This window comes from Centruroides vittatus, unplaced genomic scaffold (assembly GCF_030686945.1).
Source record: "Centruroides vittatus isolate TY-2023 unplaced genomic scaffold, ASM3068694v2 contig_460, whole genome shotgun sequence".
Lineage (NCBI taxonomy): Eukaryota > Metazoa > Arthropoda > Arachnida > Scorpiones > Buthidae > Centruroides > Centruroides vittatus.
In genome coordinates this window covers 1,867,911-1,882,913 of record NW_027122256.1, presented here as the reverse complement: position 1 = coordinate 1,882,913, position 15,003 = coordinate 1,867,911, and the positions used below count along the sequence as shown (strand labels likewise).

Sequence of the window (15,003 nt, the reverse complement as noted above, 5' to 3'; positions counted from 1 at the left end):
CACGAACAAGTTATGCTGTCAATTTTAAAAGATATTTTCTTAAAGTTAAAATGCCAGTAATTTTGTGTGGGACAAAGGATCGGATTTAGAGTTCAGCTTAGGGCTTCGAAATGCTTAAGTCCCCTTACCAACCCTTCACAATTTTAGAAGTCAATCATAAAAAGAAAAGAATTAAATCAGATTATGTCTCCGATTTATACGGATATTAGAAGAAAAAGATGAGGTTTCACTAGTCTTGTTTTATAACTGAATTTAATTAAAGGCCGGATGGCCGAGCGGTCAAGGTGGCAGCCCACCGCTCTGGGGGACCCGGGATCGAATCCGAACGGGTCGAAAATCCCCAGGAATTTTTCGGGGGGTGGTCCGTTCGGATATGTCGGGCCCGTCCCTCACCACCCGGTCGCCCCATTGTGGGCCTGGCCGAACCCATAATGGGCCTTCTAAAAGAGGCCCTCTTAGTGCCCACAGGGCGGAAAGAGTTAAAAAAAAAAAAAACTGAATTTAATTAAATTTTTATACTCTTTCCATTAAAAATATTTTTTAAAATTAGTTTTATCAATTTTTTTTTAAAAAAAGACCTTATGTTAATTCTTAGAAAAAAATTAATGAAATACTACACAAAATAAAAAGTAAAGCATATACTGTTGGTTCGTAAAAAAATGTTTATTACAAAATTCGACTTTAATTTTTTTTTTTTTTTTTACAAATGTTTGAGGCCCCTTGAAAGTCGAAGCCCTAAGCAACAATTTAAATAGCTTTTTACTTGTAAATCCAGTCCTGATAGGACAATGTCGAAGCTGATGCTCTTAACACAAAGGGCACAAATATGTATAGAACGATCTCTCACTTGTTTCGATACCACATAAAGACGTGTCCCGCTAGCAATAATTGTTCTACTATAAAATTTCTCGATAAACAGCTACAAGCAGCATATCATTATATCGGACAATAATATATGATTAATTTTACAATACTAGTTACAAGCGACCCAGATGAAGTAGCCATTTTGTGGAAAATGCAGCGCCCTCTATAGTTCATGAAAAACGCGAATTAACTTAAGTAAGTGTTCGCTAAAGAAAATTGCTCACAAAAGTGTTCCGCATCCTAGAAAAGGTTGGGAACCACTGGTTTAAAGCATTGAAACATTTTAAGATTGTTTATTAAAATGGAATTACAGAATTAGAAATGTTATAAATAATAATTTGAAATATTGTATGTCCTGCGATTTCATAAACGTACAATACAATATTTTATTTATGTCACATTAAAAATATAGTATTTATCTATTTAGAAATATCCTATTCATCAAATTTGCAAAATTATAAATATAGTATTGAAGTATCATATTATTTCAGCATTAAATATGGAAAATGATTTCAGCTATTTGAAAGAAAATTTGAAAACATCTGAATATAAAGATGTTGATCAGATGTTCTGCGAATTTTTTTAAAAATGAAATATAAAAGTGCAAAGTTTCTATGTCGAATTCCGACATTGAGTATTTCATGCAGTATCAAATTGTCTCTAAACATGATATGTAATGAATTATCGGTATACTTTCCAATTATGTTAAGTAAAAAAAAAAAAAATACTGTATTGTTATTTATATCTTATTAATTTGTGCAGATCATTTTATATCAATCATATAGGTTAACCATTTTCAGTAAACTATCGTATAACTATTAAAATTTTCTTCTATAAATTATTGCATAATTGTGGATTCAAAATATGGAACTCTATTGTATAGTTGAATGATAAAACAAAAACATGGAGATTGAGTTAAATATTTTGAGTAAGAGGAAATTTTTTGAAATAAGCGAAAAAATATTTCATAGTTTAATTTTCCAAAAATGATATTTTATATGGGATATCAAGGGAAAAATGTCAACGAATTAAAAAAAAAAAATAAAAAATGGACAAGAGTAAGATTATTGTCGTATTCTTTAGGAATTTTCTTTATGATTTATTTTTTGGTTACGATCATAATTTAAACAATATACAAAATTGATATCAATCAGTTTGGGATTGTCTAGAGACGATTCGAGAATATAATTCGAACCTACATTTTTTTTATAAAGCAATGGTTCTTGATATTTTTGGTATTGTGGCACATAATACGAAAAATTAAAAAATTGAAAAATACTGCGAAGATTGCGGCATAGTTTACTATTAAATATTCAGGACGATCAATAGTCACAAAGATCGCATTACGTCCAATTCATTGCGGAGTTACTTTCAGTCGAAGTCAAAAAATCGAAATCTTGTTCATGTATTAATGATACTAACTAGCCTTGGATTAACACACTAAAGAGGACACGGATCTCGGTGCAAGAGTTTCTTATTGAGCCTTATGAATATCATAATTTCATTAAATTTATTAATCAAACTGGTCTTTCAAAGTCCGGGGCTTCTTTGTTAATAAGATTCCACAAGACAATAATTTTTGACAGGTAAAAATTGTTGTCTTGTGGAATCTTACTTTCTATTTAAAAGCATTTTCCTGCTCTGTGTCGTCGTAATTGTAATATGCATTTTGGACTTTTGTTGGATTTAATGATCTTTGAAAAATCAGTATTCTTCTTTATTCAATTTTTTTAATAAATTGTTAAATCAAATCTGTTTGACTCTGTTTAAAAAAACATTCAAATGAGATAGTAAAAATAATATACAAAATTTTCTAATTTATTAATTTAAATACGCTATTCCCTAGTTTTTTAACGCTGAAAAACGTAAATATGATCAGTTAATAAATATTTTCATATAAATTATTCTATATATTATTCTATATAGTATGTGTATATCTTTGACCTTTTGAACTATTAATCAAGAAAAATAATACAACTCACGAGTTTAAATGACATATTCCCCTCAAAGTTCTTTTTTTTTCTTTAAAATTCCAATTTTAACTTCGAATATATTAATTTACTATTTATCAACGAACAAGTAATTATTGTGACATCGTCACAATGTTGGGCTCCAATTTTTTATCATTTTTTAAATTTATTTAAAGTGTATGCCCATAATACTCTTCCTGTTAGCGACAGAGTCATGTCGGTCATCTAACTCCTTTCAGGGGAAAATGTTTGAATTAAAATAACATGACTTTCGGTTTGCATCGGAAGTTTGTATATAGTTAATCGGGGCTTCCTGCCCGTAAGCTTTCCACATCTGGTCTGGCCTTTATCTAACTCCGTTCTCGAAATTAACTAAAGATAGACAGACATGCGGGTGACAATGGGAATTTATGTCTACAATTTTTTCAAATAGTAGCCCAGTGACATTTCCACAAGAAAAATATAAACTTCTGGCAACTTAATAACTGTAGTACTGTACTCTAGGCTTTTATATCTTCTTCGTAAGGCAAAATACAGCTGTGCTGCTATCCAAAACAAAAGTAAACATCATTTTGATATATTTTTTCAAAACATTTTCCTATACTTTCATTTCTGCAATTTCAGAATGCGAGATTTTTTCTCTCGAAAATCTTCTTTTACGTAAATCCATCAGCTTCGAGGCGTGTTCTAATTTCGTCAACCTGTTACGGAATTGGAATTGCATAAATGAAACAATTCTGAGCGATATAGCCAGTCATTATGAAATTCTGAAAATGTACAGTACACAGTATTTTCATTTTTGACTCCTTTCACTCCGTTGACTGCAAAGAGGGCCTTTTTAATCATATCCATCGTGAATACGGCCATGCTTACACTGATGGCTGGGTGGGTTGCTGTCCAGATTCGATCCGTGGTCCTCAGACTGACAGGATGATACCATATCCATCCACCTCGGTCATCCGACCGTCTCTGAAAACTTATTACTTTTTATAATTGTAAGAAACATAGTAAACATTCGTGTTTTAGGCTTTATCTGAAAATAAATTGATAAATGCGTGTACATAACTTGTAGGCAAACCTTGAAATGGTGACACAAATTAATAATTGATTCAGAAGTTTGATGCAATATTCACAAAAATGTATGTATGCTAAAATAATTACTCCCTTTCGAAATTTATTATTATTAATTAATTTAGTTCAAAAAGGATGTTTTTTCTTAGTATTTAAAAATGTTTTTAACTAAATGAATTGATATGAAATTTTAAAGCTTTAACAAACTAATCTGTAAATAGGTTTTATTTATTATATATATCTAGAACGGAAAACGAAATTATGATTTGTTTTATTAAGTATTTTCTTTTAATTGGTGGATTTTTTTTTTTTTTTTTGCTATATTTACATTATTATTATTTATTTATTTATTTAAATATTCAAATTTTTAAATAATAAAAACATATTTATATTTACGGATTTAAAAAAAAAAATTTAACTCAATTGAATTTCTCTTTACAACAAAATACATTGATTTATCGGGCAATTATCTAAATAAATAATTCGCTATTTTAAGATATACAATATATTATCTACAGTAAATAATCTAAGTAATTTTTTTTAGAATGTAACTTGAAAATTTAAAACAACAATCAACATTATAGTAAAGATAATAAATCTGTTCTGTAATTTATTATTAAACCATTTACATACTTTTTTAATCTTCGCAGCATTTAGTTGAATAAATTTTAAACATTGCTTTGTTGATCAAACTTCCTGAAGCAATCAAAATTTGTCATATTAATAGAATTAAATTATTATTATTGTTAAATACTAATAATCGATTTAATAATAAAAAACAATCACATATCTGCTGTTGTCAATACTTATCTAGATAAATTGTTTCACCTCAATGATTAATTTTTGAAATGTAACTAGTTAAATTTCTATAAACAAACGTTGGAAAAACTTATCTTGAAATAAAAAAAAAAAAACATATTTTTCAATTAATTATAATTACAAGTTTATTTTTTTATTTAAGAAGATATGCAACAATAACACAAATTAATTACTGTATTAGTATGAAAAAATAATTATGTTAATAAGTTTTAAATTCTTTTACGCATTAAACACTCAAGATTAAAAACAATTTATTTATTTATAACAAATTATATACTTTTAATACATAAAATATAACAAAGTAGTTGTACTTATAATTTTTTTTTAGAAACTGACGTACGGTGTTTAATGTGTTAGAGATTCTCATTGTTCTTTTAGTCTTAATATATTATTTTATAAGTTATATATCTATTAATAAAAATTATGCATTTTTAATACTCTAATTTACATAAAGAACTAATATGATTTACATAATACTTCATAATAAATACGTTCTGGCATATTTTGGACCACTTTCAAACAAATTTGTATTTTCATTGATTCATCAAAGGCAGAATTAAGTTATACATTACTACCTAATAGGTAGTAATGTATAACTTAATTCTGCCTTTGATGTATCCAACTTTCCCGAGATTTTGTTCCAATTATTACATCTCAGTTAAGTATAATATAAGAATATATTAAAGGAATAAAAAATAATCAAATATACAATTTATACATGCTAATTAAAATTAAATTGGTATATATTATTCATAATTGTAATTTATAGTAAGAAAGAAGCAAAACAAGATTTTCAATTAAAAAAAAAAGCAATTTTATAATAAAAATAGATTTAATTAATGAGATTTACAAAAAAGAAAAATATATATATGTATGTATAAATTTTTGTTCTGTAATTTATTTGAATAAATGATATACTTTAAATAAATGTTCATCTTAACATAATTTATTTAATTACAATATATTCATTGCTAGATATATATTATATATAAAAATCATTCACATTGTAAATTGTGTTCCTATACAAATTGAAATTAATTCAATTAAATAATTCAGTCAGAACACAATGTTAAGAATAATATATTAATTATATACAATATTAATATAATTACAAGTTTTAAATTTCATATCAAAAGTTGTTATATTCCTCACTCCTGCATCTCCGAAAACATGAAAAAATGCTAAACGATTGTCTTTGGTGATGTGGACAATAACCTATATTTTCAGGAGATTCAGCCATGAAGCGTTGGAAATCAGTTTGAGGTAATGCACCATGAACATAATATTCCTTTATTGTTTCATATGTATCCATTATCACAGAAATAAAAAGAGAAATGACAACATATATGAAAAGACAGATAAAGAGATAAAGATATATTCGGCTGAAAACCCAAATAAGAGTATTATTTGTATCAAGAATAGCAAATGTTGCAAACATATCATCACCATTCATGAGAGAAAACAAACATTCTGAAGTAGTACTAAGATATCGAAATTTAATATGATATGGTCCAAGTACAACCCAGCCACAAAAACAAAAACCTCCATATAGCAATAAAGCACATAGCATGAATCTCATAACATTAGGTAATGCTTGCTTTAAAGTAAGAATTAAAATATTATATTTATGAAAGAAACCCAAATACCTTAAGACTCCAGCCCAAGCTAACAAATTTCCCAACCCAAGTAAAATTGAACATAAATTATATTGATCTCCTTCAGATATTCTTTGTTCAATTTGAATTTTTATTGCAGACCCAGATATAATAAGCATATCATTAATTATTATCATAACAAACCAAAAATCAATAAAATCTAACTGATCTTGGAATGACAACTTTTTCTCATATTGTTCTTTAAAAAACGAAGAAACTTTTATCCGTAACAATTGTCCTCTATATAGAGATCTGCAACATAATATAGCCGAAAAACTACACAATATTATTATTACCACATTCAATATCTGTCTGCCTATTACATTTAAATTATCGTCGTCGTCATTATCAGAATAAGCTACTGTCACATTGCAATGAAGTTTAACAGTGTGTGTAGACAGGGATACAATAATTTGTCCGTCATGCTGTGAATTATCATATAAAATACTAATGTTTAGTCTAAAACAATCAGGATTTTCTAACTTAGACAAAGATTTTACAAACACTAATTTTATAGAAAACTTTAATTCTGCAGATATTAAACAATCAAAATTTATAGTATCATCTTTTTCTCTTAAAATCTCTTTTATGGAAAAATTATCCCATCTATGATCATTAGGAGGATAAAGTGTTGGTATTTTAATACATTTAGTAATTGGCGTATTATCAACATTTATAGTTACATTATATATTGTAACATTTCCTCGAAAGAAGGTCCTGCAGAATACTAACTGTTTCATGCTACCATCTTTACTATCGTATCCGAAAGATCCTATTGTAATATCAGTCATTTGCGCATACTTTTTTACAATATGATTGACATTTCTGTAAAATTCATGCTTTGTATACACTGCGTAAGGTCCAGACGATGGCGGATAAGCCACGACATCTCTCGTAGAATCCCAACCTAGAAGGAAGATATGCCTAAGAGTATTAGTTGCATCATTATGTTCTTTCACATATTTATAACTGTGATAACCGAAGAAAACCAGCTGAACTGTGACAAGTATAATTTTAATAATTTGTAATGTTAACTTCCAAGGATATTTCCTTTTAACTCTCCATTTCTCCAGAGGATTCATAAAATGAAACCTTATCTTACTTCTCAGTTCCATTTCATATTGAGGAGTCAGTATTGAAGGTAACTCTGATAAATTGTTTATCTCTACATTATTTGAAGATGACGAGTCATCTGTCAAGTTAGAACTGGCCGAAGTCTTCCTTAGTGTTTTTCCCATTTGATCTTTATGGTATTCCACGGCAGTATCGAACGAATTCTGAGAAGATATATCTCCACTACTTTCCAAACTGTGACAATGTTTCGGTTTCCGATCATTTCCAATCCCCGAAGGGATGTTTACCTTGTTGTCTTTCTCCATTCACATTGTTTATCTTCAAACGCAAGTTATTATGCTATAACGGGACGAAATACACCTATAAAATAATAAATTAAACTTTCAGACATTATAAGAAATTATAACTTACATGCAAAGCCATTTTGTGACATAACACAACTAACAACAACAACAACATCATAAAAAAACTTGATATTTATGCATATGAACACTAGATGTCGCCTTTCGAAAGAATCGTTAATATTATAAATGCAATTATATCCTATATTAATCTTTTAAAAATTATATAAACTTAATTTTATAAATTTTATATTATATCTTATAAGTTTTGAATTAAAAAATTAAGCATTAATAAAAATATTATAAAATATTAAACAATTTTAAAAATTTATATAATTGTACTTACCCCTTTATATTACTATAATTTTAATTAGTAATAATTTTTTACGTTATGAACAAATATTAAAATTAATAGCAAATCTCAAATTGATAGTGTTTTGCAGAGACGTGTTTAACTTGAGGTCAAACTCTTTGGTTGCGGTCCTAAGCCACAAAGCTGCCCATCTCCAACAAATTATATTTAATTTAAAAGCGATATATCTAAGTATAACTAGTTGAGGTTGTATCAAAATCCGTCCCTGCATCTTGTGAGAATCGTAATAAAAACAAAATGCTCTTATATGATTTGATACTTACATCTCATTCACCCGAGAAGCGTTTACAGTAATGTGAATCGATATTTACATTTATATTATACATATAAGAGATCAATCATTAAACAGATCGATTGATATATTTTTGAAATGCGATATCTAAATTTGACATCTCTGTCTACATTATATCGAAATATTTCGACGAATATCATGATTACGGTGTTGATTTTACATTGTATATGACTATTTGTGATTACTCCTATACATATGATATAAATTATTTCGACTTGTTGTGCTTTCTTAATTACAAACTTTGAAATGATTTGTTGAACACTTTTCATCTTTTTTTTTTAACTCTTTCCGCCCTGTGGGCACTAAGAGGGCCTCTTATGCAAGCCATTATGGGTTCGGCCAGGCCCACAATGGGGCGACCGAGTGGTGAGGGACGGGGCCCGACATATCCGGACGGACCACCCCCCGAAAAATTCCTGGGGATTTTTCGACCCGTCGGGATTCGAACCCGGGTCCCCCAGAGCGGTAGGCTGCCACCTTGACCGCTCGGCCATCCGGCCTCACTTTTCATCTTGTGGGCATTAAGAGACCTTTTTTCCTAATCTCATCATCAGTTCGGCCAATCCATAATGGGGGGAACAATGGTCATGAACGGAGGCAGAATATACCCGGGTAAACTCATCTACAAAGATTTTTGCGTCAACCCGGACTCAAATCGAAATTCCTCAGAACGGCATCTTTATCGTTTCGGCTATCTGGCCGAAACGATAAAGATGCCGTTCATTAATATGTATTATGAATAGATATTTTACTAAGGATATTCATCAGTAATACACTGATGACGGCCGGATGGCTGAGCGGTTAAGGTGGCAGCCCGCCGTTCTGGGGACCCGGCGTCGAATCCGAACGGATCGAAAAATCCCCAGGAATTTTTCGGGGTCTATCCGGATTTGTCGGGCCCCATCCCTCATCACCCAGCCTCCCCACTGTGGGTCTGCCGAGACCATGATGGGCGTGTTGAAAAGAGGCCCTCTTAGTGCCCACAGCGCGGAAAGAGTTAAAAAAAAAAAACAAGTAATACACCGATGCGTACAAGTAACATATATTTGTACACAGTTTTTCCGATAATCAATATTTTGTCTCATTTGTTATAGTATTTTTGGTAATTAAAAAAATCTCTTGTTACTTTGAATTCATCACTTCAGTTATAAGTGATACACAGATCTCAATTTTATCGCGTTAGCCTAATTCTCAACAGGATCGACCAAAATGTGTGATTATGGGTAAGATATTTCTTATCGAACTGTTAATGGAAATTTATTATCCAAATCGGATTAGATCGGAACTCAAACAGTTGAAGAATCCGTTATCATGTAACCTTTTGATACCCTTTGACACCCCTTTTTTACGAGTATAAATGAAATAGAAAAGGTAGCTTACAAACTATTTGAAACCAGCTACAGTTGAAAAGCATTGCTATAATATCGGTATCGCATTTGATAATCCATTACATGAGATTCAAAAATTAGAGAAAATAAGTTAAAATCTATTAATTGCTAGTTATTAAACTCTATTAAATAACCAGGTTAGGAGGAAGAAATAATATCTGAAATATTTTCAAAAATCAAGAAATAATCCTGAAACTATAAAGTTATTTTTTATTATTATTATATTATAATTGTTAAAGGATATACATGCGAGATTATCTATCTACTTCAAAACTCGCATACAGTTCTAGTTCTAGAACTCCATATTAAATGTAATTTCGATTGGCACATATTTAAAATACAAAATATCAACGTTTAAATAAATATTCATTTTTTTCTTCTATACTAATTAATAGATTGTAAAGATCGAAACCACTATTAAGAAATTGGTTATGGATGGCGTAGTTGTTATTGTGCCACGTACGATGGTGTTAGCGGCAATATTAATTATATGATAGTTTAAGCATATTATTATTTTTAGATCTCTTGAAGCGAGGATGAAAGAATGAGTAATTGTCACTACCAATGATAACTAAGAGAGTTACCTCAAAGGTAGTTGTTTATGTTCTAACTATCTTGAAAAAAACATATTGTTATCTATAATGATAAAAAAAAAATAATGATCAAAAATCTCAATGATAAAATCATAACGATTAGTTACTGCGAAAACAGTACCACATATTTTTTAATTTCCCAAAGTAATTTAGAACCATTCTATTTCAACACTTTTACTTGAAAAGTAAAAGGAAAATCACTAAATAAAATTGGAATTTAGCATTAATTGTGAATAAAATTAGATATTCATTTTATGATCTATTTAGTCATAACCGCATGTAATGTATGAATGACCCATTAAATAACTATCCACTGCGGACAATTATTTGTGGTACAAATATTTTATTGATCTCAAACGTAATGGCTGTTTAAACCTTATATCTATTCATATATATAATTCATTGGTCGCTATCTATATGAAAAGCGTCGGTAAAATGACAATACGATTGATATCGGTCTAATGCGGTAAGCGACCCGGATTCTCATCAAGGAATTCGCGATTTTTGTCTAGTCGCGAGCCTAGAGAGTCAAGTTACGAGCAAGCTAGGTCATAACTTTATAGGCTGACAATGTGTGCGCCTAATACTTTGAGTTATCGGAATTTTATTCTGGGCCGGATCTACAAGAAAAACTTTTCTGGCTTAGATAAGTCGGGTTCCTCATCCGGGTGTGCATCTTGCACTTAGTAGCCAGTGTGCTACAGATATTTGACCGCTCCTATCAATGCTGATCGCGAGTAAATTCATAACCTTTACCCAACCCCCGAAATCCTACTGGTATGTTTTAGGACAGTTTAATATAGTCAACAGGGATAAAAAAATTTATAAAACTATTTGATGTAAGTTATATATATTTTCATTTTATTCAAATCAAGCCGCCTTTGTTCAAAATATTTTGGCGCTGCCATAAAATAAAATTTGCAAATTAAAATGAAATTAACTTAGAGAAATGTTTTCTTATTTAGTATATAAATACAAAATATAGGTATGTGTGTATAAAAATTAATTTAAATGTGAATATTTAAATTAATAACGTTCGTGCGCAATTCTTTCTTTATTTAAGCTTTCTTTTGGTTCCATTAACAATTAAAGTAATGGTTTAAGTAACACCTTAAGATTAACGGTACGGGAATTCAGACCCATTCATAATGAAAATTAAGCATAAACGTAAAACCTTGTATCTATGTTATTTAATGCAACCATTCACAATGAGTTACGTAAGTGTAATCTTAAACTTAATCATAAGACATTAACATAAATAAAGCTTGGGATTTACAAACTTCAAGTTTTTACGTAATTTAAAACAAGAAACAATCGTAGTGGTTATGGAATTCGCACTGATGAATTTTTTCTCTGGTTCAACAGATAAATCCCTCATCACTTGTTGCTTGCACTTTTAAGTTTTCTGATGCAAGATACTTAACATGCTTCAGCGTTAATTATATCCATTAACTGACAGCTATACTATCTTTATATCATTAGTCGTCGTGCAAACATCAATCTATTTCATAGCCGACTACTATATTAAAAATAATATTAAATTATATTTGAATTTTATATCTTAAAGTGCACTATCGGGCGCCCTAATAATTTGGCCGCCTGCGTGATGCACGCACTGCCCACCTATCAGAATCAGCTCTGACCTCGCCAGTTTGCTCAAATCTATAATAAATATGATAAGAGCCCGCTTAGTGCCCAAAAGTATAAAAAAGTCCACTCCTATCGAGCGAATTGAGATTAATAATCCGTAAATCGCTGTTATCTTATGACGATAAATCAATTAATCATTAATTATTACTCACTTATTTACTTGCCGTTTATCTCTTCGATTATAATAAATGAGTACAAAAACCTGTAAACAGACTGTAAGGTATGGAATCGCCTAGGCGCGCGATTCCCACGCTGTTTTCATATAACGAACTTTCGTAACGGAAAAGCCGTTAGCAAGAACCGTTAGAAACGGCCGTTAGGAACGTCCGTGGGAAAGTCCGTTGAGCTTCAAATCGACGATAGACGGACGATTGGCCAGCGGAAAATGACCGTTGGCCGGCCGTTATGGAAACATTCGGATTTGATTGGCGGAGGATTTAAACGCCGATCGCTATATAAGCAGCAAGTTTCGGCGGGAACAGGAGTTTGTATCGGAGCTCGTATCGGATCGGATCAGGATCGGGGTCATCGAAGTTCTGACTGTCTCTCTCGCTGGAAGTTACGTGGTTTAGTACGAACTTGTTCCTGACTCGGAGGTTTTGTTAATTACAAGTCTGTTTGATCGTAAGGAGTTCTTTCGACGAATTTGTACGGGAATAGTCGGTTGTTGTTGGATAAGTGTTTGTGCATATTTAATTGTGATCCTAATTTGTATTATTTTGTACGTTTATATTGGAAATATAAACTTTGTGTTACGTTACACCGACTGAGTGGTTATTTTGAACATTACTCAGACTAAGTTAGAAAACTCTGTAGATTTATAAAGACAATGTGTTGAAACAGTAAAACTATTGAAATTTTAACATTTAGTGCCCTTTTTATTAAATACCGATGAAATAGATCACACTGAATAAGGCAATTAATCTTGAGTCATGAATGATGAATGTTTTCATTGCGTAAGCTATCCACAATATCATCGCTTCTCAGTCACATAATTAAATACAGTGGGTGATCGGTTAACGAATATAATCCGTTCCAAGACTTTGTTTGCTATCCGAATTGTTCGTTAACCGATTATCGATTTACCATAAGTTTTTATGGGAATTTGATTAATTCGTTCTGGAGACCCCCAAAAAGTAAAAAAAATATATATCTTTTCTAGTATATATTTACTTTTGGGAGTCTCCAGAACGAATTAATCAAATTCCCATGTATTATTATTATCATATATAAATAAACGTAGTAAGAATACTGCGTTTATTTATATATAATAATAATAATACATATATACACAGTCTTGCATTTTCATTAGTCATGTTGTTTTGTTTGTGAGGGTTAAAGGATCTGTTTAATGTCGATTGCTTTTCTCTCTTCTTCAGGATTTTCAAAAGTAATTAACAGCATTGTAATTGTAGAGATCCCCAAGCCTATTAATGGTTGCCATTTGACCGTTGGTCTGACATCCCCCACTTCTTCAAAAGATCTTTAATTAATAGCAGATATCGGCATTAATCCTTTTTTTAAGAAGAAAACATATCTCGCCGAGTTTCTTGGTGTTCTTCATTCAAGAGTTCTTGGCGTTCTTATGTTGTCAGATCAGTTTCAGGTTCAATTATGAGCTCTTCAATGTTCTTTATTTCTCAGATTTGATTTTTGTTACTCCTTTAGCTGCCTGAGTCTTCTTGATTATACTGTATCTTTCTTAGATAAGATTGAACTGCTCCCTATTGTAATTTGTAGATTCCCTATTGTAGATTTGTTCAAGCCATATGCCCAGCAACATCAGACATCTTCTGCCCACTCTCTACCTTTGCTATTATACTCTCACCTTTCGAAAATAAAAACCGACGCAAAACTCAACAAGTGCCCGCCCGACAGTCTCGCGAATACTATAAAAGAATTGTTTCTGTCAGAAAAATAAAAGGCTGGAATTAGAAGGGACTATTTCAAAGTTCGAGGAATACTATCCGATCAGTATATATCGGATTGAGCGTCGATGTCGACGTCTCCCGCGCTCCGAAAAGTTTCGAATTGTTACCTGAAGACAAGGGAAAATCAATAGGTATTTGCTATTTCCGTTGCTTCTTTTTATCTTTGTTTAGTGAAGTGTTCGTTAACCGAATATGTGTTCGTTGTCCATCATAAAAATCTTTCGCGAAAGTGTTCGTTATCCGATTTGTTCGTTAACCGATCACCCACTGTATTTACTTTTATTTTATTTTAGAAAAATCTCGAAAAAGATGTCAGCGCTAAGCTTTTTAACGCTGTAATATAAACAATATATGAATAATCTAAATTTATTCAAACTCATCGAAGAAAAATCTGATCGTCACAATTGTAAATACTTTTTAATAAGGTGATACATTTTTTTGTGATTGTGTTAATGATAAGTAAATCTCCATGTATCATGCAATTTTAGCATCAAAATTTAATGTTCTTTCGATGACATTGTTCGAATTATGTCATCGAAAGTAAATTGTATTATTTTAATAAAACTTGATCTAATAATAAATACTTCAAGTTAAATAAATAACGAAACCATCAGATTTGTTATAATTTGAGTAAATAAGTGATAGATGGTTCATTACATTAAAGACAGAATTACCTTTAGTAAACTTATAAAATTGACAAAAGATTTCTCTTTAATGCAATGAACTCATACAATATGAGGAAAGAGAAATACAATTTATGCATTAGCAAACATGCTGACAAACTTAATTAAAATATATTTGATTGTATATTACAGTATTTTTACTTTTAATATTTATTATTAGTTATTATTTATCTCTATATTACCTACCTAGTTATATGTACAAAATACTACAAATATTGCAAATTTCTTATTTGCTGAAGAGTTTTTAATAAAATTTTTCAGTTTTTCATAGCAATTAAAAAATACGCTAATAGATTTTA

At 30.4% G+C, this 15,003-nt stretch overlaps 1 pseudogene; it reads right to left on the bottom strand.

Moving 5' to 3' along the window:
• Window positions 1-5,788: 5,788 nt before the first annotated feature.
• Window positions 5,789-7,926, bottom strand: LOC136977535 (mucolipin-3 pseudogene; annotated as a pseudogene).
• Between the last annotated feature and the right edge of the window lie 7,077 nt (window positions 7,927-15,003).